At 39.7% G+C, this 27,658-nt stretch overlaps 1 protein-coding gene across 1 annotated transcript in view; it reads right to left on the minus strand.

Moving 5' to 3' along the window:
* The window catches only part of NAALADL2 (N-acetylated alpha-linked acidic dipeptidase like 2), a 989,255-nt gene extending 986,199 nt beyond the window's left edge, over positions 1–3,056 (minus strand). Inside the window, exon 1 of the mRNA XM_038750200.1 lies at positions 2,865–3,056. The gene's annotated coding sequence lies outside the window, so the exon portion shown is untranslated. The remainder of the gene's footprint in view (positions 1–2,864) is intronic.
* Between the last annotated feature and the right edge of the window lie 24,602 nt (positions 3,057–27,658).

Below are 27,658 nucleotides of genomic sequence, written 5' to 3' on the forward strand. Positions count from 1 at the left end.
TCTGTGGAAAAGCAGCATTTTTGAAATAACTTTTTGTAAGTAATTTCTACTAAGGATCATCCATTAGCAATTGATTATGATTTACATTCTTTGAAAGTGTTTCTGACCCTTCTGGTCTATTTTATCAACATCTATTAAGAAGGGAAATTAGCATTTCAAGATATCATTTTCATTCACTTTGATCATTTTGAAATACACTTTGAGTGCAAAATAGCATTTTCAGGTCACACTGAATTAGACCCCAAGCAATTTTAATATTCTCTTCAAATCAGTCCTTTTAAAAGAAAGATGACAGTACTAAATATCCAAATATCGTACTTATTTTATTCAAAAGGTAAAACACTTATTCATGTTCTCTGTTCCTCACACACATGAATGTGGAACGTTAAGGAATGCTTTCTGCAGCAGCTTAAAAAAATCAATCAGGAGTTCATTTAAAGTGAACAGCCCAAAAGTCTCTTGTTTCCTTTTTTGTTTTGGCCTCTAACAGATAAACCCAATATCCAAATATCCAAATATCATACTTATTTTATTCAAAAGCTAAAACACTTATTCATCTTCTCTGTTCGTCACACACATGAATGTGGAAAGTTAAGGAATGCTTTCTGCAGCAGCTTAAAAAAATCAATCAGGAGTTCATTTAAAGTGAACAGCCCAAAAGTCTCTTGTTTCCTTTTCTGTTTTGGCCTCTAACAGATAAACCCAATAATCTTACTGCAAATAGAGACAGACTGGAAGCATTTCACCATCACACATACTCTGTACTACTCAACAAAGTTATACTGAGGGCCTCTCAACTCAGATAAGATCAGAAACAGGAGAAAACGGAATGTTCCTACTTTCAAAAAGATATAATAAGACATGTGAAAATGAAAATGTAGTGATATTCAAGTGTAGAACTCCTTAATATATTCGAATTCCAAACAGCTCTGGTGTCTTTTTCAAGATCATATGATAGCGCTTACATGTGATTTTAGGAAACAAATGATCTGTATACCAAAATAACAAGGACACTGCTAAATAGAATCTCCTGGGAAACATAAGGATTAAGGTATGAAAGATTGTCCTTATTCTGACATATTGCAGCAGTACCTTGGTTGGAGCACTCAGATACACTCAGATATCCCCCAAATGTTTTCAAAATGTTGAAATGGAAAAGGAGTCAGAAATAAGCAACAGTAACTCTGCTCCCGTCAGTTAGAGGGAGAAATCAGCCGCGGAGCAGCTCAGAACTTAGTAACAGCCCCAGACATCACAATGTGGTCGACAAAACCCAGGACCCTGACTAAAAGTTTCAAAGATATCAATGTAATACCTATTTGCTCAAATTTACAAATACCTCTGTGCATGTGAGTATGTGCATATATGCATAGATACATGAAATGGGCACTTTAAATAAATTATATGCATTATGGAAAAGTCAGAAGATTGAATAGTATGAATACTAGTAACAAATGCATATGTATAGCTATCTGAAGAGACTAAAATGGAGTAATAATCTTTCTAAAAGGCACAAATCATTGTATTTCCCATTCTCCTACGAAAAGAGTGTTCAACTAGCACATCATATCCCATCATTTATTTCAACCAAGAGTCTTTTGAATGATAAAATGCTTAAAGTGGATATTCTAAAATGATAGACTGCTTATTTCAAGAATTCCATTTGGGAAAACATCCTATAACACAGACAGCCTTTTCAGATTCTCATTCTTGGAAGTAATGGATTGAAAACTATAACTGAAATCTTGGGAAATATTTCACTCTGTTCTTTTAAAATTACGTTTTATTTGAATTTAGGCCTAATGGAATAAAAAGGCAAACAAAATGTTTTCAATGTCTCTATGTGACTTCTGACTGATAAACACACTTCTGAGGAAGATTTGCAAAGGACTTTGCCAGCTGTGTGACTCTGGGAAAGTCACTTCACTTACCGGTGCCTCAGTTACCTCATCTGTAAAATGGGGATGAAGACTGTGAGCCCCCCATGGGACAACCTGATTACCTTGTAACCTCCCCAGTGCTTAGAACAGTACTTTGCACATAGGAAGTGCTTAATAAATGCCATCAAAAAAAAGACTGAAGCAAGTTAATGTATAGATTTTTTTGTTTGCTTAATTCAACATGCCTCACACAAAGGCTTTGCTTCAGCATACAAAATAAAGAACTCAAAATAGCTAAAAAAGTGAAGCACTGTAAAAATCCAAATTTAACATAAGCACTTTACTAAAATTGATCAGACATTTTCCTGAGAAACAGCCCACTTGGAAAACCTGATCAATTTTGCTTAATTCTAATCTTGATTAACATTTAAGATTAGTGTACAAGGTAAATTTCACCAGCAGTTGAACCTTCCAAAGAAAAAAGGTATGGATTAGGTACAAACTGAAAGAAAATGTACACCTCAGAACACCTGTTGTCCATGAAATCACCACGAGAACACAATTCTTGTAATTGGCTAAACCCAATGGTTAGGAGAAAGCAAAATCTCAATTAAAAGCAGCTCCAGTTAAAACCCTTAGGCAACTATATGGTTAATTGAGCAACCCCGTCAATAATGGCTAAGTTCCAACATTGCTAAAACTAGCACACAACTTTACAGCAGGACCACCAATCCCCTTTGATCTGTATATTTTCTCAAAAATTACAATGAGCATAGGTGATTTATTTTGGTTTCTCCTTTAATTTTTTCCTTTCAAGATTGTATCCGGGTGGATTGCAACGGCTTCTCCATATTATAGGCAGTACAGCTTACTTCTGGTCGCTTCAGAAAGCAAAATGAAAGTCCCATGCGTGCCTAAAGAAATCGACACTACTAAATTCCTGATTTCAAACACCACGGTATTTCTGAAGTCCCGGGCACTTACCTTGCACAGATGCATTAGGTAAACTTGCTTCCTTTTCTCCCATTTTAAAATTTCTTTTAAAGGAGGGCCAAACAGTTTCAAGTTGAGTCTGTTACTGTGCAAGCTTTGACCTTGTGACTTTCTAATGTAGTAATGAAATCGTATACTACCTACTTTCTTCTGTGAATAATTACCACGCTGCTTCCTGAGTTACCTGGGCTTGCCTGACCTGTTTCTCTGTGAAGTGAGATCACATCCTTTGATCCACTGTACTCCCATGAACATGTGCTTCAGACAACACTTCTTTTGTTTCACGTTTGAATTTCTGTGTTCACTTTTAATCTCTCACTTTCACTTAAGCTCAAAAAGCCGTTTTCACTTTTATTTTCTGAAAGGTAATCAATATTCCCAATAAAGTGTAGTGTTGGATGGTAGATTTTAAAAATGTGCTCTTTATCTTCTAATAGGAAAAAATAATCTGTAGAGAGTATTTGTCAAGAGCAATGCCTAAGCACAGAGTAAGATGCCAGATATGGAAACAATGATGAAATCCTCACAAAAACTTCCTCTCTTGCAAAGATTATCTGGAAGTGATTTATTTGAAATTCTGGTTTTAAGGTTTGTTCCATGGCAGAAAAAAAACTGATACCTCAAATTCAAAAACAAATTAACCCTTTGCCTTACTTTCAAGGAAAAATAAACCAAATATTCTCTTCAGTTGTTTCTAGTATTCATTCAGTCATATTTATTGAGCGCTTACTGTGTGCAGAGCACTGTACTAAGCGCTTGGGAAGTACAAGTTGGCAAAATATAGAGAAAGTCCCTAACCAACAACGAGCTCACAGTCTAGAAGGGGGAGACAGACAACAAAACAAAACATGTGGACAGGTGTCAAGTCATCAAAATAAACAGAAATAAAGCTGGATGCACATCATTGAGAAAATAAATAGAATAGTATATATGTATAAATAAAAAATATAGAGTAATAAATCTTTACAAACATATATACAGTTGCTGTGGAGGGGAAGGATGTAGGGCAGAGGGGATGGGGAGGAGGAGAGGAAAAAAAAGGGCTCAGTCTGGGAAGGCCACCTGGAGGAGGTGAGCTCTCAGTAGGGCTTTGAAGGGAGGAAGAGAGCTAGCTTGGTGGATGTGCAGAGGGAGGGCATTCCAGGCCAGGAGGAGGACGTGGGCCAGGGGTCGACGGTGGGACAGGCGAGAACGAGGTACATTGAGGAGGTTAGCAGCACAGGAGCAGAGGGTGTGGGCTGGGCTGTAGAAGGAGAGAAGGGAGGTGAGGTAGGAGGGGGCGAGGTGATGGAGAGCCAAAAAGCCAAGAGTGAGGAGTTTTTGCTTGATGTGTATGTTGACTGGTAGCCACTGGAGATTTTTGAGGAGGGGAGTAACATGCCCAGAGCATTTCTGCACAGAGATGATCCGGGCAGCAGCATGAAGTATAGACTGGAGTGGGGAGAGACAGGAGGATGGGAGATCAGAGAGGAGGCTGATGCATTAATCCAGTCGGGATAGGATGAGAGATTGAACTAGCAAGGTAATGGTTTGGATGGAGAGGAAAGGGCACATCGTGGCGATATTGCGGAGGTGAGACCGGCAGGTTCTGGTGACAGATTGGATGTGAGGGGTGAATGAGAGAGTGGAGTCGAGGATGAAATATATAGATAAAATAGTATAGATAAAAGCTTTTGTTAGAGAATTTATTAAGTATCAAAAATTGTTTCCAGAATTTTCTTCAGATGAATTCAGTGTGCCATGCACCCACAAGCACTCCACATCCAAGTGTCAGGAACAGTGCCACTTCTGAGGCCATAGGAGGTGAGGGTAAGGACAGTGACAGCTGCTGTTGGCGGCCTATCTGACCCCCTCTGTGGCTCCAAGGAGCCGGGACAGCTGTTGGAGGTCCCAGCCCTGGTGGGAAATTTGGTGAGTCTGGTTTCCACCCCTGCAAAGCCCCCACCTCTATCTCCTCTCTATTGCCTCTATGGCTTTGTGCCCCGACAACTTGAGGTGGTTACAGGCATGGAGAAGTGATAGTGGGGCAGGAAGGACCCAATTCCAAGCTCCTTCCATAGCAGGAACAATGGGGATGGAGAACCAGTAAAGAAAAAAAAAGTACGTTCACAACCATGCTGTAAATTAATCCCTTCTACAAAGTGAAGGAAGATCAGATAGGGGTGCCCAGGATGGCCATAATCCAATCAGACCTATTTTAAGATGTCGGCACTCCAGTCATGTACCCACAGGTAATAGAGACTGTGTTTGATCAGATTATTTTACATTTACCTCATCAGGGCTTAGTACAGTGTTTGGTACATAATAAGGATGTAAAAAAATACCACGGTTATTATTTCCTGATTCTGCTATTGTGTGTCAGCCTAAATGCTTAATGAAAATACGCACGCTTGCAGAAGTGAGTGGACTATTGGTTAGCCAAAGACAGGGTTTCCTAATTTAGGAATGGTCAGTCCCCTTTCATCAACATCCCATACCAAACCTTGTCTGGAGTTACTAATAATGAGTGACATTATTTGGAAAGCGCTTACTATGTGCCAGGCACTGTACTCAGTGTTGGGGTGGATACAAGCAAATCAAGTTGGACACAGTCCCTGTCCCATGTGGGGCTCATAATCTCAATCCCCTTTTACAGATGAGGTAACTGAGGCCCAGAGAAGTGAAGTGACTTGCCCAAGGTCACACAGCAGACAACTGGTGGAGCCAGGATTAGAACCCATAATGAGTTCATTTGGTGACTGTGATTCAGTTCCCACAGAGGCTGAAAATATGTTTCACTAAATCAACTGGGATTGTAAGTGCTCTGCACACAGTAAGCGCTCAATAAATACGATTGAATGAATTGTACTAGTCAGAACATACCGCAGATGGAGGACTGGAGAGGTGATCTTTAAAAACGCTTTGTGCCTCAACCATTGCCTATAACTTTCAAAGCACTAACAGTGAATACTTGATCAGTTATAGACTTGTCATACTGATTATTTTTCTATGTAGTACCTCACTGGAGTGTCAGATACATGGGGACAATAGCAATGATTGTATTTGGTAACTGTAACTGGGTGAAAAGCAGCACTATACTAAGCACTTTTCTGCTGTGTGATCTCAGGCAAGTCACTTCACTTTTCTGTGCCTCTGCTCCCCCATCTGTAAAGTGGGGATTGAGACTGTGAGCTCCACATGGGACAAGGACTGCGTCCAACCTTATTTGCTTGTGTCCACCCCAGCGCTTAGTACAGAATGTGCAACGTGGAGGTAAAGATGACCCCATTCCCCGGATATCCTTGCCTCCCAGGATCTGTGGCATCCATGCTTGTGTTCTATCCAGTAGGCCACATTGCCTTCCTGCTAGATCCCATTGCCAGTGGATAGATTAGTACAGTGCTTCACTCTCAGTTGGGGCTCAATACACACCATAGATGATGAGGAGGATTGTAGCAAGACTCCCCACCAAAGCACCAGCTTCGCCCTTGTTGCCCCACCTCTAGACTTTAAGCTCGTTTTGGGCAGGAAATGGGTCTGTTATATTGTTGTACTCTCCAAAGTGCTTAGTACAATCTTCTTCCCGCAGTTAATGCTCAATAAAGTCAAATGATTGACTGACTGATAGTACCAGGCACATAGTAAGCACTTAACAAATACCACAATGATTATTATTAAGCACTGGGAAAAATACATGGATGAGACATTTCATCACCTCATCCAGAGCACTTAAATCTACTGTGTGCTGAGCATTGGACCAAATACCTGGGGGAGTACAGAAAGAGTTAAAAGACATGATTCCGGCCTCAAGGAGCCTTCTTATTATGGTATTTGTTAAGCATTTACTATGTGCTCGGCCCAGTACTAAGCAATGGGGTAGATACAAGATAATTGAGTTGGACATAGTTCCTGTCCCACAGAGGGCTCCCAATCTTAATTCCCATTTTACAGATGAGGTAACTGAGGAGCCGAGGAGTTAAGCGGCTTGACTAAGGTCACACAGCAGATAAGTGGTGGAGCAGGAATTAGAACCTAGATGCTCTAACTCCAGACCCATGCACTGTCCATGAGTCTAGGCTGCTACTCACTAGGCTGTGCTACTTCTCATGGAGCTTGCTATTTAACTGTCGAGGCTGATAAATTATAGATAATAATAATAATAATAATAAAGATAATAATGATAATAATGATGGCATTTGTTAAGTGCTTACTATGTGCAAAGCACTGTTCTAAGTGCTGGGGTAAGTACAAGGTGATCAGGTTGTCCCACGTGGGGCTCAGAGTCTTAATCCCCATTTTACAGATGAGGGAATGGAGGCACAGAGAAGTTAAGTGACTTGCCCAAAGTCACACAGCTGAAAAGTGGCGGAGCCGGGATTAGAAACCATGACCTCTGACTCCCATGCCTGTGCTCTTTCCACTGAACCACGCTGCTTTTCTAGGCGGAATCTTCCAAGATGCTCACAATCTAAAGAATAAGACCAATGAAGGGATGCTTCGTGATGAAACAAAAACAAAATCAATCTATTAGTGGTATTCTGTGAGCACTTACTGTGTGCAGAGAACTCTATTAAGTGCTTGGAAAAGTACAATACAACAGGGTTGGTAGACATATGTTCCCTGTCCACAAGGCGCTTAGAGTCTAGAGGGGAGAAACAATGTAAGACATAAGGATTCATTCATTCAATTGTTTTTATTGAGCGCTTACTGTGTGCAGAGCTCTGTACTAAGAGCTTGGGAAGTACAAATCGGCAACAGATAGAGGCAGTCCCTATCCAACAATGGGCTCACAGTCTAGAAGAAGGAAAATGATTTTAAAAACAAGACCAGAATGGGACCGATGTGAGAGGAACAGAGTTTGAGGGTCCTGGAGGCTCAATCCAACAGTGCCAACCATCTCCAGTCTCAGGCACAGTCACGGCCTTCCCAGCTGAGAAGGTGTCATGAGGAAGAAGCTTCTCCCTCCTTTCCTGGGCTGGGGCAGGGTTAGTGCTCTGTGGCTCTGAAATCATAACATTGTCTATCAGACACAGCCCTAAATAATGTTAGATAGGTGTAAGAGGCTAATTCTGTTGAAGATTTGGGTCCTAACCAGCTTTATTTTTCTCAAGTGTTGAAGAGAGCGCTGAAATAGATAGAGGTAAGGGTAGCTGCAAGAAGTCCTTACTCCTGTACAGCCCTAGCCTTAGTATTCATTTGCAGTGCTCAAGTGGGAATATTATCAAAATATGCTAAGTCTAGGAGTTTGTGTCGTGAGCCCCCGGTTTGTACCGACCAGGACCTTCCTGGCCCCGGGGAGCCTCGGTGACAGATAATAGAATAGAACAGAATTTCAAACCACACTTCAGATCACTAAAGTTACTGTAGATTACCACAGTTTGTTGCCGATTTGTACTTTCCAAGCACTTAGTACAGTTCTTTGCACACAGTAAGTGCTCACAGAATACCACTGATAGTACTGCATGCAGTAAACACTCAATAAATATTACTAAATGAATGAATGAATGAATTTGACTTCTGTTTCTGCTGTGTACTTCCCAAGTACTTAGTATAGGACACTGCAGGCAATAAGCACTCAATAAATTCCACGACCACTACTACAACTTCTACTACTACTGGTCTTTGGTACCATCTTCCAACAGGGCCAAGTTAAATAAATTAAACAAACCTAGGTCCACTATACATCATGGCTCAGTGGAAAAGAGCACGGGCTTTGGAGTCAGAGGTCATGGGTTCAAATCCCAGCTCTGCCACATAGCTGCTGTGTGACCTTGAGCAAGTCACTTAATTTCTCTGAGCCTCAGTTACCTCATCTGTAAAATGGGGATTAAGACTGTGAGCCCCACGTGGGACAACTTGATCACCTTGTATCCACCCCCAGCGCTTAGAACAGTGCTCTGCACGTAGTAAGCACTTAACAAATGCCATTATTATTATTATTACTATTATGAAGCAGCGTGGTCTAGTGGAAAGAGCATAGATGCTGGGAGTGAGAGGACCTGGATTCTAATCCTGATTCTGCCACTTGTCTGCTGTGTGACCCTGGGCAAGTGACTTATCTTCACTGTGCCTCAGTTACCTCATCTCTAAAATGAGGATTAAATTCTACTCCCTCCTACTTTGAGCCTCATGAAGGACAGGGGCTGTATCCAACCTGATTAACTTGTATTTACCCCAGAACTTAGAACAGTGCTTGATACATAGTAAGAACTTGTGAACCCCCATATGGAACATGGACTGTGTCCAACTCGATGTGCTTGAATTAACCCCAGCACTTAATACAGTACCTGGCACATAGTAAGCACTTAACAAATACCATTTTTTTAACCAATACCATTATTATTATTAGTTCAGAAGAACGGCCTCCACTGCATGTATGGTATTGCACGAAATTCAGAGATTCAGAGATTAATCAAAGACACAAACTTCCTGACCCTTAGTTGCAAATGTTTTTATGCCACTAGTCAACTTGGTGGATAACAGGGGTGCTAGAATTACAACTTAAGCTCCCCTGCACCAGTTCCACTTCGGAGTTAATTAGATTTTACAAGCTCACTTTAATTGATAGATAAATGAAAATCATATTTTTTTATAATAACCAAATAAAGCACACAAATTTATTAAAAAGAATGCTCCAAAAAAGAACTGTGTTTAAGGCATATTGAAAAACAAGCTGAATTCAGCAAGTAGAGGAATAAAACCAGTAATAATAGCTTTCCAACTATTAGTGCAATGCAGCTTTGATGCTTCAAAGAACTGTATTAAGTTTTATTAACTAATGGTCACATCATTCTTTGGCATAACATTAGTGATATTAACCTCATAAAAAGTGGATAAATTCAAGCAAGTAGTTATAGATTTGGGTAACTCCAGAAGTAGAAAAATTACACGTCTCTGAAGCTCCAACCTTTTTTCTCTTCTCTAACCACTACAAACTTTCTTATAATTCACTTACTCTTTGCCACATTTCAATTTATTTAACCCATCAATTGTTTGAGTAAGAAAACATTCTGAAATCGTGAAGAAAAAAATCAAGAATAATCTTTCTCATTAATCTTCTTTCTAAAAAAAGAAAAGCTATCTCTGCTAAACAATGTGAAGTCACAAAATAAAAGGATGTGCAAATTTATTCTTCTTTAGGACTCCAAAATAATTATTTAGAGGCCATGCTCAAGGGTCCAACCTAAAAGTTATGGATTATTTTCCCCTTTTTAGTGATAGCGATACGGTATGACCTTAAAAAACAAGGATTAGTTAATTCTTATGACCTTTGATTCAGTTGCTACAAGGATCTTTTGAGTCGGGATAAGTGTGACTCAAAGCCACCTAAATTATACCAGGGATTAGTGGTAAAACTGCACTTATATTTTAAAGAGAAAAGAAATAAAAATTCTATAAGTATTTGCAAGAATCATTTTATGGGATTTTAGTTTTATGGCTGAAATTAGAGGCCAGTTATTTTATCTCCAGGACAAACTGTAGTTCATGGAAGGGAAGACAGGGAAAAACCTGGTTTGGTTTGTGTTACTGTAAGTTTTACTTATACACAATAAAGAAGGATAAACAGCCTTACATGAAAGATAACTTGCTATCAAGGCCCATGTAAATGAAATAAATAAAAACATTACCCAACACTGAAATGTATTTAGATAAACCTAATTGTTGGTTGTAAAATGTTCACAGACTCTGTTTGTGTATCTTAGTGGCCCTAAGGGTGTCTAACATATTACTACATTAATGTTTGAAATGATGTTACATTTTTGTTGTTTTCTATCAGGTATTCTATTTCATGTCCATCTCCCCTGTTAGACTGTACATTTTTCATGGGTAGGGGTTGTGTCTCCCAAGTGCTTAATACAATGCTCTGTACACAGGAGCCGCTCAACTACTAAAGACCCGATACTTTTTCCCTGACAACACATCCTATAAATGCCTTTTTATCTGTCTTATTGGTAACAGTTCCCTGAGTGATTCTGAACTGCCCCTTCACCCAAGACATACCTTTCCTGCACTCTGGGACTGCTCTCAGCCTGCTCAGGACAGTAACAGGAGAAGCTAACCAGTGCTGACAGCTGGATTGACATCCAGATGCCAGAATTCCTAAGGCAGACATGTAGCATGTATCTTTAGGTTTGTCCTACACAAAGCATTTAAAAAAGTTTCAGTCTTAGCCACTTTGCTTTAATATTGACCTACTAGCTCTCTAGAATTGTGAACCAACATAATTTTGCATCAAATTTAAGCAAAGGTTTAAAAGTTGATATTTAAGAAAAATTCCAAATGAATGTTGATTCATACTTTTTTATTTGCAATTTCCTTTGTCATTAAAATGCATCTGTTCAATGAGGAAAAAAAATTAAAAACACAGGACCCCTCAAGTACAGGCTTCATATCTACCAACTCTGTTGTATTATACTTTCCCAAGACCTCAGTACAGTGCCTTGTAGTCAGTCAAACATATTTACTTAGTGCTTAATATGTGCAGAGCACTGTACTAAGCACTTGTGAGTGTAACAATGTCACAGACTCACTCTCTGCCTACAACGAGCTTACAGTCTAGTGAGGGAGCTTGCACAAAGTAAGCACTCAATAAATACCATTGATTGATTGATTATATGAAGGGTAGCTTATTTTAATGATCTAGCAACTACTGTTTATATATTAAAAGGGACAGGTCACACACAAAATTCACCATTAGCATAAAACTAAAATTGATGAGCACTGGTGATAATTTCTTGTGGGTTCACATTATTAAGAATTTTAATAACTCACCTACAAATAACAGCCATAAGGTGTTGCCAAATAAGAGCCAGGAAAGAATTCTATGACAAAGCATTTTATGCTGTTGGCAGGAACAGGACTGATGCTTTAATTTATTTTAGATGAGAGCAGCAGAGTTTTGCACGAAGACATTACAAAGAAGTTTTTAATCCAACTGAACTGGAACAGGGTTTTAGAAGTGTGTGAAACCTCTGTTCATCCCCCAGAACTCCCTAAGACAACATTCTCTGTCTCATATATTATGAGTCACAAATGAAACTTGTTTCAATATCACATTCTAAGATCAGAAAAATCTTCCTGCTTTAATCAGCAGTTTACTAGAGAAGTAATGTGGCCTAGTGGAAAGACCAAAAGCCTGGGAGTCAGAGGGCCTGGGTTTTAATCCCAGATTTCCCATGTACCTGCTATGTGACCTTGGGGAAGTCACTTACCTTCTCTGTGACTCAATTGCCTCATCTGTAAAATAGGGACTAAGACTCTGAGCTCTGTGAGACGGGGACTGTGTTTTACCGGATTATCTTCGTTCTACCCCAGTGCTTAGTACAGTGCCTGGTATTTAGTAAATGCTTAAAAAATATCATAAATAATAATAAGAAGAAGAACCTGCAATTTTTAAGCCCCACCTCACACCAATAAATGAACAAAGGTGGGGAAGGGTAGGTCAGATGTGCAATGACTGTATTGTTCTGGAAATCTCAGGAGTCAAGATATCAAAAATTTTCTAACAAATAGACATTCAGTAAATGTTATTTGATAAGTGTCCATTCTGTCTGGCATACTGAAAATTGTCTCAATTTCCCACTCACTTCATTTTTCGATGCACATCTGGGATTACTATTAGCTACAGAGGCAACTGGGTTGTGACATTATTGCACGGCTAAAGTCACATTGGACACATATGGATTGTGTAAATAAAGAATCCTTTGTGTGCAATGAGCTTCCACCCAACCCCTAACTCCCTCACTGCACTCTATGCTGTAAAGGGAACCCAAGTCTCAGGGACGACCAAGGACAAGTGGCTCCGCACAAACCACTAGCATTAAAATTGTTTCCTTCATAAAGGCCCTGGATCCTGTAGCATCAGAATCAAGGCTTGTCCTGTCATCTTGGCGGGGGAGATTCCATCACCATTAACTTTTAGAAAAAAAAAAAAAATGGGGCTTCCTAGCCATACAGTACATTCTACAGTATAATGCATGTTTTAATTTCATTTTTAATCAAATATCCTTAGCAATACACTGTTTTTCTTTCCTTCTCATATCCTGCTAGTTGATCACAGTCAGCACGATGCAGAACTAGCTCTCTTTAAAATTAAAAATATCAGGGCCTAGCCGTATCTTCTACAGTATAATGGCTACCTATTGCATGTTTTAATTTCATTTTTAATCAAATATCCTTAGCAATTCACTATTTTTCTTTCTCAATCCTACTAGTTGATCACAGTCAGCACGATGCAGAACTAGCTCTCTTTAAAATTAAAAATTGTTGAGTACTGATATCAGGGGGAGGTGGACTAGCTCCAGTGGTGGAAATCCAGAATGATATTTTTTTTCAGGCTGGAGTTAAGGAATATCTTGATAATCAAAGGGAAAAATGGAATATGGTGCCAAACACTGCAAACAACAGATGTATCAACATATCAAAGAACTACCTTTCCCCGCAGTCAGTGGTTTTTCAGCTAGACTCACATACTTGAATAAACTCTCAGTATCAGCTCTGTCAAGTGCAAACAGAAAAGCTATGTTTTTGCAAGGTGAATGGGGTAAAACATTTAGCATTGAAACATCCTAAATCGGCAATTTGGGATCTCTGAAAACCCTTCCTTTTGTTGGTAGGAGAATTTCTTTAATTTTTGAAGAATGTTAGGGTGGCATAATACACACTCAAAGGAGACTGTTCCAGGAAAACTGGTTTTCTTCAACATCACAATGGGTTGCTGCTTTCTGCTGGGAATATTTTCTTTCTAAAAGCTCTTCTTCTGCAACCCTGCTGTCTGACTGCCAACTAGCATTGTTGCAGAAAAAGGAAAAGGATTAAAGTCTTTAACCCTCCACCTAAATATCTGGCACTTAAAATCAGTCTGTCTGCTACAGTGAATGACTGTAGATGTATGTTGACCAGATTTCCTATTGGAAAAAGCAGTCATAAATGGCACTGCTGAAGGATTTTTCAGGCAAATAAATAAAAGAAAAGAAAGTATTAAACAATAGGATAATCCTTCCAATGGGACAATTTAATAAACTGAATCCAAAGGGATTCACATAAAGAGTTCAATTTTAATATTTAGCATAAATTTATATTAAAATAAACTATTGCAAGGTAAAAAAACCCACTTACAATCACTCATTGCCCTAATGGGACTAAACCTATTGAAGAATAAGAATATAAACACACATCAAATAATAGGGTTGCTTGCAATGGTTTTCAAATGCTTTGTAATGATGTAATTTTTCCTATTCATTCAATAGCTCTAGAAAACTCACATGTGTCACAACTTCTACATAATAAACAAATGAGAGCTAGAGCTTGGTGAAATTTTCACCTTTAAAATAGGCATTTTATTTTTATTTCCAATTTTAAAAAAAACAAACAACACTGCAAAAGGGTAAGATTGCCCTAAAATACTCAGGAGTACCTAAAACTGTTTCCCTGCAACATTTTGCTCTTGTATAGACAAATTTCATAGTTCTCTTGGTATGTTGCCAACTTGTAAACTTGTACTTCCCAAGCACTTAGTACAGTGCTCTGCATACAGTAAGCGCTCAATAAATATGATTGATTGATTGGTTTCCATTTTAATACCTCACTTAGTTCTCACTCCAGTTTAAAAAAGATGGGGATAAGAATACTGTGCTAATTTCACTGAACTACTAATAATTCTACTCCACAACTTACTCATTGCCAGTTCAAGTTTAATTTGCACTTTTGTTCATTATCCCCACCTAGCTGTTCCCAGAGTTGAGATTTTCTCTGCATTCATTTACTGAGCACTTACTGTATGCAAAGCACTGTACTAAGGACTTAAACCCACACTATTCTTGATTTTGAGTTGTAGAAGAAAATAGGTAAAATTTAGTATGAATTATATTCTAAATCTCAAATCTTTTGTCAGCACAGTATTCAGTCATTGGAAATAAACCTTGTCTGCAGTGTGATCCTGAGCCGGCCACGTAAGTTCTCTCTGCTCCTGTTTCCTCCTCCGTAAAGTGGGAATTCAATACCTTGTATCTCTCCTTCCTACACAGACTGTGAGCCCGATGAGAGACAGGGACTATGTCCAACCTGATTATCTTTTATCTATCCCAGAGCTTAGTAGAGTTCTTCGAACACAGTAAGCACTTAACAATTATTGGTATTACTTATCATCATCACTATTGTGCCAGATCCTTCTCCATTCCTACCAGGGCATTTAATGCTAAGAACAAGTCCCCTGAAGCCACCATTAAGCATCTGTCGGGCCCAGGGTTGTATCACACTGTGGTGAGCCCACAACAAGCTGCCTTGTTAGTGACTGACTTTAATCCCGTGAACAACAACAAGAAGGAGGAGACTTTGTGAAGCCACTGATGGGCTCTACATGTGGGCCTGTGGGGGCAGAACATGGAGGGATATGTGGCTTTCTCTCCTTGTTCTACCCAGTAACGGGCCTGGAACAATCAGTAATTGCCACTTAGAGCCACATCTGGAACGTCTAAGGCAAATAAAACACGCTTATTTTGTGAGGAGGCTCTTAAGAGGGACAGAGGGGTATGCGGAAGCACACTGAGAGCAGCAGAAACATCAGGAGTTTCTGCACCACTCAGAAGCAGCAGAAGGCAGCAGCACTTGGAAGCAGAAAGAAGCAGCATTGGCAGAATGGGCTCCTTTGACCACAGACTGGTATTGGACCCTTGGGTAGAGGAATGAGTGAGTGTATATGTGTGTCACCCCCTTGCAAGCTGGTAAACCTAAGTAAAAAACTTTCCATTCATTCATTCATTCATTCATTCATTCATTCTTTCATTCAATCAGATTTATTGAGCGCTTACTGTGTGCAGAGCATCATCATCATCATCATCAATTGTATTTATTGAGCGCTTACTGTGTGCAGAGAACTGTACTAATCATCATCATCATTATCAATCGTATTTATTGAGCGCTTACTGTGTGCAGAGCACGGTACTAAGCGCTTGGGAAGTACAAGTTGGAAACATATAGAGACAGTCCCTACCCAACAGTGGGCTCACAGTCTAAAAGGGGGAGACAGAGAACAAAACCAAACATACTAACAAAATAAAATAAATAGAATAGATATGTACAAGTAAAATAAATAAATGAATAGAGTAATAAATATGTACAAACATATATACATATATACAGGTGCTGTGGGGAAGGGGAGGAGGTAAGATGGGGGGATGGAGAGGGGGACGAGGGGGAGAGGAAGGAAGGGGCTCAGTCTGGGAAGGCCTCTTGGAGGAGGTGAGCTCTCAGTAGAGCACTGTACTAAATGCTTGGAAAGTATAAATCTGCAACAAACTGTGGTGATCCACAGTAACTTTAGTGATCAGAAGTGTGGTTTGAAATTTTATTCTATTCTATTCTCTGTCACCGAGGCTCCCCGGGGCCAGGAAGGTCCTGGCTGGTACAAACCAGGGGCTCACGACACAGACTCCTAGACTTAGCATATTTTGATAACATTCCCACTTGAGCACTGCAAATAAATACTAAGGCTAGGGCTAGACAGGAGTAAGGACTGCTCACAGCTACCCTTACCTCTTTCTATTTCAGCGCTATCTTCAACACTTGAGAAAAATAAAGCTGGTTAGGACCCAAATCTTCAACAGAATTAGCCTCCTACACCTATCTAAAATTATTTCGGGCTGTGTCTGATTGACAATGCTATGATTTCAGAGCCACAGACCACTAACCCTGCTAAACCTTCTTCATGAATCCCGATAATGATAATAATTTGTTAAGTGCTAAGCACTGTTCTAAGCACTGGGGGGCAATACAAGGTAATCATGTTGTCCCACGTGGGGCTCGCAGTCTTAATTCCCATTTACAGATGAGGTAACTGAGGCACAGAGAAGTTAAGTGGTTTGCCCGAGGTCACATAGCAGACAAGTGGCGGAGCCAGGATTAGAACCCATGACCTCTGACTCCCAAGCCCATGCTCTTTCCACTAAGCCATGCATATCTGTTTGATAAACAGACTATGCTCTTTTCCACCTTCTTAGTCCTTTCCTCCCAAGCTTCTTCCACTCTGATGGGTCTCTGGGCAATTCTCAAATTACCTGAAGACTAAATAATATGAAACTGTAGAGACCAGGACAGCCAATGCCCCTCAGAAGAAGTTGTCAATGTGGCAATTTAAAAACCCTATCTGTGTGGCCAAATCTAGCTGAACCCCTTGCCTTCATTTTTCACCCTTGGTGTGGTGAATTGTAACTGAAAGTACAAGAGGCATATCAGCCTTTCATTAGTGTGCTAATCAATCAATCAATCAATTGTATTTATTGAGCGCTTACTGTGTGCAGAGCACTGTACTAAGCACTTGGGAAGTACAAGTTGGCGACATATAGAGACAGTCCCTACCATATTTGCCTTTTGCAGACATAAACTAAATTATACTAAGATTAATATAATGATTAACTAATAAGTTCCTTCTTTTCCCTTAGGGACCACTCATATCAAAACTATGATAAAAGTGAAGTGTTTTGACAGAGGGGAAAAAAAACAAATGGAAGATTTTTTTAAATTGACATGTATAAGAATGACAAAATGACTGAAAAAAAAACATGCATTTAATAGGGACATATTCCTCTTAAAATTGTTTCATTTCTGAGAGTAATAACTGCGGCATTTGTTAAGTGCTTACTATGTGCCAGGTACAATACTAAACTCTGGGGAGGATACAAGCTGATCAGTATCAACTGATAGGCAGAGATGTGAAGTGACTTGCCCAAGGTCACACAAGTGGACAAGTAGTAGAGCTAGGATTAGAACCTAGGTCTTTCTGACATCCAGGCCCTTGCTCTATCCACTAGGCCATGCTGCTTCTGATTAAGAGAGGATGTTGATTAAAAATATTTTTGAAATGGTGTTAGAAAGCTGAACAAGCATACTTTATATTCTAAAGAAAAATCTTTCCTATTTCTATGTCCTAAAGACAAGAAAGAAACCATTAAAATGACATATGCTTAAACTGTATTGAAATTTTATTCTTACACATGAAAACTGACATATAATTCCCACAAAATTATCCCTATTCAGCGAAAGTTTTCTGATAGGCTCCATATTAGCAACATCTCTATTGGCGCAATATATGCTCCTGAATCTGGAATATAATGGCTTTTTTCACATTTTGTCCTCTAGGAATACTGCAGTTTTTAACCAATGTGAAAATTTCCAAAATAGGATAAAGCATTTGGTTAACAAGAATTCAGGTTAGCAAGAAAATCTTTCAAATGGAACATTTTAATTAGGGTCTGTCACTGAGAAAAATGGAAAAAAGGTTAACAATAGAAAGGGAAGGCTCTGGGGAGGGAAGGAATCCAACTTGGAAGATTTCTATTTTTGATGGAATGAAACTTATACATATTTATGGGCATCCAGGATGGGCATACTGTACTTTCACATATATTAATGCACATTATTTACACCTATGCATTAGAATCTGTACCCCCTAAAAAACTAGTATGTATCCAATCCTCTAAACACTAGATACTCACCCCTCTCAGCCTTTCAGCACTTATCCTTACATATCATTGCACTCCAGAATTTCCTCTATTTTTAATTTATTATTATCAATAATATTATTATCAACTAATAATAACATACTTTAATGTATGTCATCCTCTCTAGACTGTAAGCTCTTTGTTGTCAGGGATGGTGTCTACCAACTCCACAATATCTTAACTCTCCCTGTGCAGTGCTCTGCATACAGTAAGTGATTGATAAATACCATTGATTGACTATTTATGCAAAACTATTTGAGGTGAATACTGCAGGGAAAATAATTAAATCTGCAAAATTAAAAGAGAAATATAGTAGTTACCCTTAAGAAACACATCATTCTGCCTTAAGCTTTTTTGCAATTGAGGCTCTTTTACCCAGCGCTTAGAACAGTGCTCTGCACATAGTAAGCGCTTAACAAATGCCATTATTATTATTATTATTATTATGAGGATTTTCTTTAATATTTATAGCCATTTAAAAGCAATCAAGAAAAATATATTTCAACTTCTTTCTAATAGAGACTCATGATGGGCCCAAATTAAAGAGTCAGTGGTAGATAGTGACCTGGACTGGCAAAATATTGCCAGTTGCTAGTGATGGTAATGGAAACTGGGGTTGGATGAACAATTGAAATGCACAGGTAAATATAAAAAAGACAAAGGTTTCACCTTCATTCTTTATCAAACATTGTGCCATTTCTGTTTGAAAGAAGAAAAATGAAGTATTTTGATTTTTGAGGTTCTTCTTTGTCCACCTATTTTCTGGTTAAGGTGTAAATGAGCAATGAAAAGGGCAATACCTGAATAGTGAGAAAGAGATAGAGAAGTATAAAGATAGATAATGGATAAATCATTAACTGATGTATGGCTTTACTGTACTTTTCCAAGAAGCAGCGTGGTTGAAGCGGTAAGATCCCAGACCTCAGAGTCAGAGGAACTGGATTCTAACCCAGCTCTAACACTTGCATGCAGTGTGTGACTTGAGACAAGTTACATAACTTCTCTGTGCCTCAAGTTCCCTCATTCGTAAAATGAGGATAAATACTGTGAGCCCTAAGTGGAACAGGGGCTGGGTCCAACCTGATTAGCTTCTCCAGGAAGCCCTCCGGTAAGCACTCCAGTGCCTGGAACGTAGTAAGTGCTTAGTACCATACAAAATTGGTATTATTGACACTGAAATCCTATCCAATTGAGCAAAGAGAGGGAAGAATGTGTATTAGCATCTACTGGCTTCAATGAACTGTACTCCACACTTGGGAAAGTACAATGGAAGCAAGAGACAAACTGATGGGGAAGCTTATTATAAAGATATTTACAAATAAGGTAATCAGAAGAACAACTGAATAGTAAATTGGACCGAACTGTCAATCTACTCCAAATCTCTATTCTAAAACAATCCTCCTGTGACTCCACAGTTCCCTCCAGTGCTTGAGTCCAGCACTGTTCAAAGTGCTAGGGTAGGTACAAGTTAATTAGGTCAGACACAGTCCGTGTCCCACATGGGGCTCAGTGTCCAAGGAGGGAGAAGAGTATTGAATCTCCATTTTAGAGTTGAGGGAACTGAAGCAGAGAAATTAAGTGACTTGCCCAAGGTCACACAGGAAGCAACTGGTGAGGCAGAATTAGAACCCTGATCCCCTGAATCCCAGGCCTATGCTCTTTCCACTGGAGCATGCTGCTTCTCTTTTATTATTCTTTATTATCAGTTACCACCCCATCTCTATCATACCATTATTCTCTAAACTCCTTGAGCAAGTTATCTATACCCACTGCTTCCACTTCTTTCCTCCAAAACTCTCCTCAGCCACTTGCAATCTGGCTTCCACTCTCTATTTACTCCACAGAAATGGCCCTTTATAAGGTTACCAAGAACCACCTTGCCTAATCCAATGGCCTCTAATCCCTCCTAGTCCTCTTCAACCTCTCAGCTGCCTTTGACAATGGGGACCACCCCCAACTCCTGGAAACATTATCCAGCCTTGGTTTAATGATATTTTCCTACCCTAGTTCTCCTCCTCGTTTTTCTGGCCACTCCAACTCAGCCTCTTTCAATGGCTCCTCCTCCACCCCAACCCTTTAACTATGGGGGTCCCTCAAGGCTCAGTTCTGGGTCCTCTTCTATTAATCTACACTCACTCCGAGGATTCATTTACTCCCATGGCTTCAACTACCATTCCTATATGGATAATTCCAAAATCTAGCTTTCCATCTCTGGCCTCTCTATTCTTCTCTGCAGTCTTTGATTTCCTCCTGCCTTCAGGATGCTTCTACTTAGATGTCCCACCAACATCTCAAACTCATCCTGACCAAAACAGAATTCCACATCACACCACCCAAATCCTGTCCTCCCTTGCTTTCCCACCAATGTAGGCAGCACCGCCATTCTCCCAATTTCACAAACTCATAACCTCAACCCACCTATTCAATTTGAAACCAAATTGAACTGTCCCATCAGTTCTAACTTCAAAACATCTCATATAGTTGCCCTTTCCTCTCCATACAAATTGCAACTATGATGATAGAAGCACTTATATCCAACCTTGACTATTACATCATCCTCCTCTTTGACCTATCTGTCTCTTGTCTCTCCCTATCCCATTCAGTACTTCACTCTGCTGCCTGGATCATTTTCCTAAAAAAGGGTCAGCCCATATCTTTCCTCAAAAACCTCCAACAACTGCCCAATGAACTCTGCATTGAACAGAAACACCTTATTATTGGCTTTAAGGCATTCAATTAGCTATCCTCATCTACCAGGCTTTATTGATTACCTAACCCACACATTTCACTCCTCTAACATGGATCTACTCACTGCATCTCATTCTCATCTTTCCTGCCACTGAATGCTCATCCACAACTCTCTCCTCTTTCATAAACAACAATTACTCTCCCCACCTTCAAAGCCTTACTGAAGGCATGTCTCCTCCAAGAGGACTTCCCTGACTAAGCCCTCATTTCCTCTTTTCCCACTCACTTCTGTGTCACCCTGACTTCCCACCTTTACTCACCACACCCGCCCCCAGCCCCATAGCACTTATGTATATAGCCATAATTAATTAATTTAAATTGTCTGTCTCCTCTTTTAGACTGTAACCTTGTTGTGGTCAGGGAATGTGTCTGTTATGGCACTTAGAACAGTGCTTTGCACATAGTAAGTGCTTAACAAATGCAATTATTATTATTATAGTTGTGTTGTACTCTCCTAAGCATTTAGTACAGTGTCCTGCACACAGTAAGCACTCAATAAATATGACTGATTACTAATAAATTCTTAACAATAATAGTTAAACACAAAGCAGTACAATTTCTGTAGGCTTTTGGGAAAAAATTAGTAACAAATAATCAGATCTGCAGTGTGACAATCGCAAGAAGAAAGGAAGAATACAAACGACTCCAGGCGTTATTATAAGAAATATAACAGCACTGCCTAGGACAGTCTTCATCTTTGGAAGGAACTGTCAGTCTCACAGCCTCAACTCTCACCTAAATCATGTTCACTCCTCACAGCATCACCTCCAAAAGTGAACAATTTTGTGGCTATGTTTGCATTCCTTTTTTCATAAAGAATCACAGAATGTTAGTTGTTGCATACCTAAGTGGGTAACAATAAAAATAGAAATCAAATAGAGACATTGGTGAAAGAAGGCAATTTCTCAGGCTAACGTAGGCTCAGGTATAACAAACACATCAACTACTACTTATGGTTTGCCTTTCCCTCTCAAGCAATTTTAATCAATGCCACAAATACGAATTCATTTTTCAAGGACACCTGTTTGTTTGCTACATCATATCATCCTGAGTAACCAGACCATGCAAGTTGGGAGGCACTTTGAAGGTCACAGAGTTGGGAAACAGAATGTGTGTTTGGTTGTTATAGAGGGAGATCAAAGCCGGTCAAGGCTTTTAACTGTCATGGTACAAAAATAAATAGGTAAAATCAGAACATTTGTAAACGTTGCTGGGTTTCTGGAGGATAAGGAAATGGGCTGAAAATTCTTGCGGCAGTAACTTTCTCTAACTATTGTGCTGATTTGGCACCTTTCTTTTTACCTTAAAGTTCCAAAATGATAGACTCTCCATCTCAAAGAGGAAAAGAAAGTGGGAACATTGTGGAAATTACCGCTGAATCCTCCACTCTCCAGTGCAGGGTGGGGTCCTTCGGAATAGATCACTGAACACATAATAATAATAATGATAGTAATTGTGGTATTTGATAAGTATTTGCTATGTGCCACGCAATGTACTAAGCACTGGAGTGAATACAGGCAAATGGGGTTCGACACAATCCCAGTCTTGCAGGAAGCTCACAGTCTCAATCCCCTTTTTACAGATGAGGTAACTGAGGCCCAGGGAAGTAAAATGACTTGCCCAAGATCCCACGACAGGCAAGTGGCAGGGGCAGGATTTGAACCCATGACCCTCTTATTCCCAGGCCCATGCTCTATCCACTATGTCATATACAAAACTGTGCACTACAGGAATCACAGTGCTTAAGACCACAAGCTGCTTAGGATATTTTTGTTTTGCTTTTCAAAAAATTCATCTGGTTAGAGAAAAGCCAAATTGAGATTCCTACCCATTAAGATGTCCCTCCCATCTGAACAGTGTCACTATAACCTGTACTGTTTGAAGATCATATTTCAATAACAATTCAATTCATAGATGAAAACCTGCTCAAACCTATCTTCAATTAACACATGTAAAAACACATTACAAAGGGAAAAATACATATGGACTCAAGAAAACAGTCCAAAAATATCAAATCCACATTAAAAGCCACCTCATATCTAATGAGGGAGTGTCATTATTCCTAACTCTCAACGTTGACACAGATCGATGAATTGAACAGGTGAGAACTGAATGGCTAAGAGACAAAAAATGTCTCATCCAGCCAATGATGGGGTTTTTTTTTGTTTGTTTATTATGCCAGTCCTAAAAGCGTTTTTGCTGAGTAGAAGCAAAGGCTGAGTATATTAGAGATGTTATTATGTTATTCATGAGGAAAAATTAAAATGATGAAAATGCTGATCCAAAGGATAGTTGATTGCTCAATTAAAGAGCTCCATAAAAATACACTTCATCCATTTTAGCTTTTAAAATTTCAAGTTTGTTAAAACACAGAGATATTCAGCCCAAATTTCTTATTACAGGGATTTCAGGTACATCTGGGGACCAATCAATAAATTTCTTTCTTCTTATGCAAGTACTTAGATATTCAAGATGGTGGTATTTCTTGAACTAATTCTAATAATTTTTTGATGCTTTTAATACAATGCAAAATGCTCTATTGCCAGTTTCAATCACTTAGCACAAAACCAGACTTACATAATATCTAAAGAGTGTTGCTCAGTGGAAAGAGCACAGGTTTGGGAGTCAGAGGACATGGGATCTAATACTGGCTCCACCATTTGTCTGCTGTGTGACCTTGGGCAACTTCTCTGTGCTTCAGTTACCTCATCTGTAAAATGGGGATTAGGACTGTGAGCCCCATGTGGGACAACCTGATGACCTTGTACCTACCCCAGCTCTTAGAACAGTGCTCAGCACATAGTAAGGGCTTAACAACTACCATAATTATTATTATACAGTTATAAATTCAATCACAGGGAGTTGGGTGAGACTAGACTGTTGGAACCTAAAACCCAGTGGTGATTTGTGTATAATAACAACCTTAAAACGTAATCCTGCATAACTCTGAAACCCATGAAGCCACTTATCTTAGTGGACACAGAACGGCCCTGGGAGCCAGAAGGATCTATTCCCAGCTCTGCCACTTGTCTACTGTGTAACCTTAGGCAAGTCACTTCACCTCTCTGTGCCTCAGTTACCTCATGTGTAAAATGGGGATTAAAATTTTGAGCCCCATGTGGGAAGTGGAATGTGTCCAATCCGTTTAGCTTGTATCTACCCAGGTGCTTAGTACAGTGCCTGCCACATTGTAACTACTTAAATACCGTAAAAAGAATCTTACAAGGCACTGTGATATACATCGGTAACTAGATCCAGATCCTGTGGCTTGATCCTCTACAAATAGAGCCTGTGGCTTTATTTGCAGAATTTCTGCTAATAGGTATTTTTGGTAGTGTTGTGCACCGGTCCAAATCACCACCAAACCTCAGTTCCATCATTTAAATCAGTACTGTAAAAACATCCCAGGTACTACCTTTTATTAGTTAAACCAAATTGGAACTGCCTTAGCAACGGTAGGAGTGCGCGCGTACACACACACACACACACACACACACACACACACACATATGGATAGATAGATATTTAGATAGATAGATAGATAGATAGATAGATAGATAGATAGATAGATGATAGATAGATATTTGACTTGTCCAGAACCCCCTTCCCTGTTATGACTGGGGCAGCATGACTGACTTCAAAAGATAAGTGAATGAGGCAGCCACCTCAGAATATAGCATGAAATCCACAGGCAATTTCCAGAACACTTAATAATAATCATAATAATCATAATGATGGTATTTTTAAGAGCTTACTATGTGCAGAGCACTGTTCTAAGCACTGGGGAGGTTACAAGGTCATCAGGTTGTCCCACCGGGGGCTCACAATTTTAATCCCCATTTTACAGATGAGGTAACTGAGGCACAGAGAAGTTAAGTGACTTTCCCAAAGTCACACAGCTGACGGTTGGCAGAGCTGGGATTTGTACCCATGACCTCTGACTCCAAAGCCCAGGCTCTTTCCACTGAGCCATGCTGCTTCTCTATTTAATTTATATTCAATAAATTCAACTGCTTTGAAATCTTCCTAACAAATACTTTTCTAAATTTGCTAACATATGCCAACAAGTACAAGAGGGAGGAGGAGAAGAAATAGTAGCTATAAAATACCTCACTTCATTCATTCAATCGTATTTATTGAGCGCTTACTGTGTGCAGAGCACTGGACAAAGCACTTGGGAAGTACAAGTTGGCAACATATAGAGAGGCTCACAGTCTAGAAGGGGGAGACAGAGAACAAAACAAAACATATTAACAAAATAAAATAAATAGAATATGTACAAGTAAAATAGAGTAATAAATATGTACAAACATATATACATATATACAGGTGCTGTGGGGAAGGGAAGGAGTTGCTCTTCCCCCTTCCCAGCCCCGCAGCACTTATATATAATAATATATTATATGTATTATATATATTATATGTATATACCTGCAATTTTATTTATTTATATTAACATCTGTTTCCCCAACTCTGGACTGTGAGCTCACTGGGGGCAGGGAATGTCACTGTTTATTGCTGCTGTATTATACTTTCCCAAGTGCTTAGTACAGTACTCTGCACACAGTAAGTGCTTAATATATGATTGAATGAATGAATAAAAGGACTAATTTCCTGATTATTCATTTTAAGTCCTATCTGAGAGCTTCAGGCTCCATGTCCTTAACAGGCTAATTTGGACATGCATGACGTAAACTGTATGGAGCAGAATCTTTATCGATTTAAAGAGCAGAAGTGTCTGAGCAGCCAGCATCAGTGACTACTGATAGCAAGGTCTCCCTCCACTGAATCTCTGTAAAATCAGTTAATTTCAAGAATAGCCTGCCAATCTGTCCACCACTATGGAAATGTTTGTATCTAAGGTAATTACTGATTTACTAATTTTATGTGCAGCAATTCTTGTGAGGTAATCAATGCAATTTTGTCTACCTAGGGATTGGTTTCTGTCAAATGTGCTATGGAGATTCCTGGTAGGTACTAGCACTAAGGTCCTGAAAGAAAACTATATGTTCTGAGCAATCTTTACTAGTAGGTTAGGAAATACTGAAAGCGTGATATGTCTGGAGCCCCCAGCTTTTCAGTTTGAGCATGGGACAAACTTGAAATGGGAATAATAGGGATGAGGCTAGGGGAAATATCAGGGAGATGCAGTCACATCGAGGGCCACAGAAGTTGACAGGCACAGGGACACACATGGATACACACACACACAAACACACACACACACACACAATGTTTGGAGGTGGACCTACAGAAATGCATATATGCACAGGGTCCAGCAGACCTCCTGGATGGAGCACATGTATGTGAGCAGGCATGCACGCACACACATACACACATATGCACACACACACACACTCGGGAGTGGACACAAACACAGACACAATTTAGGTGGGAGAAAGGACACACAAGAATAGGATCACATACACAAACGTGCATGTACGCGTGCGCGCGCGTGCGCACACACACACACACACACACACACACGTTTGACTTGTCCAGAACCACCTTCCCCGACATGGCTGGGGTAGCAAGACTGACTTCAAATGATAACAGAATCAAAGAACATCATCATGGGGTCAGCCACAGGATGACAGATTCAACCACAAGGTGGTCACGGTCCTATATCTGAAAGTGCCTAGCTTTTACACAACAAGTCAAAAATGGTGTTTGTGTTAAGAGGGGCAGAAGAGAAACACAATGGCTCTGAGCTGGGGGAATGGTGGGGATAAGGAAGCTTAGCAATTTTTCCAGAAACAATCTTTAGATTTGATCATTCATTGATCATCCAACTTGTACTTCCCAAGCGCTTAGTACAGTGCTCAATAAATACGACTGATGATGATCATCATCATCATTCAGACAGACTTCTGCTTATCCTCATCAGGGCATCGGCCAGGGACTCAGAGAACCTGGTCTCTAATCCCGGCTACGCCACTTGTCTGCTGTGTTTCCTTGGGCAAGTTACTTAACTTCTTTGTGCCTCAGTTTCCACCTGTGAAAATGCAGATTCAATATTTGTTCTGCAGCCTACTTAGACTGTGAGCCACGTGTGGGTCAGGGACTATGTTGGACCTGATTACCTTGTATCTCTATCCCAGAGCTTAGTACAGTTTTTGACACGTAGCTTAACAAATGGCCAGTGTCATGCATTCTATGCAATATACAACATCATATGGAAGGGAAGGTTGCAACCATTTTTTTTTCCACCTCAATATGGCCAAATGTCTGACAAAGACCCAAGTAAGAGTCTGGCATGTCCATTTGCCACAACCAGAGCCCTGTCAGTGCTTGGCATCCTGCTAGCCCTCTTCAACTGCTATTCCCAACACTGTGAGTGGAAAGGCCCCTTAGACCCTTTGGATTTGAGTTTCACTTGAGGATATGCAACACTGGTCCTCAATATACCTTCTACTAGATAAGAGACTGAGTAGTACGTGGAGACACACCTGATCATCAATCTTTGTAATCCATGGGTATTCATGTCTTTATTTTAATTTGTTAATATGCACATTTTTGGTAATGATGATTTTGTACTCTCCCAAGCATTTAGTACAGTGC

The sequence above is a fragment of the Tachyglossus aculeatus genome, chromosome 1, assembly GCF_015852505.1.
Source record: "Tachyglossus aculeatus isolate mTacAcu1 chromosome 1, mTacAcu1.pri, whole genome shotgun sequence".
Classification (NCBI taxonomy): domain Eukaryota; kingdom Metazoa; phylum Chordata; class Mammalia; order Monotremata; family Tachyglossidae; genus Tachyglossus; species Tachyglossus aculeatus.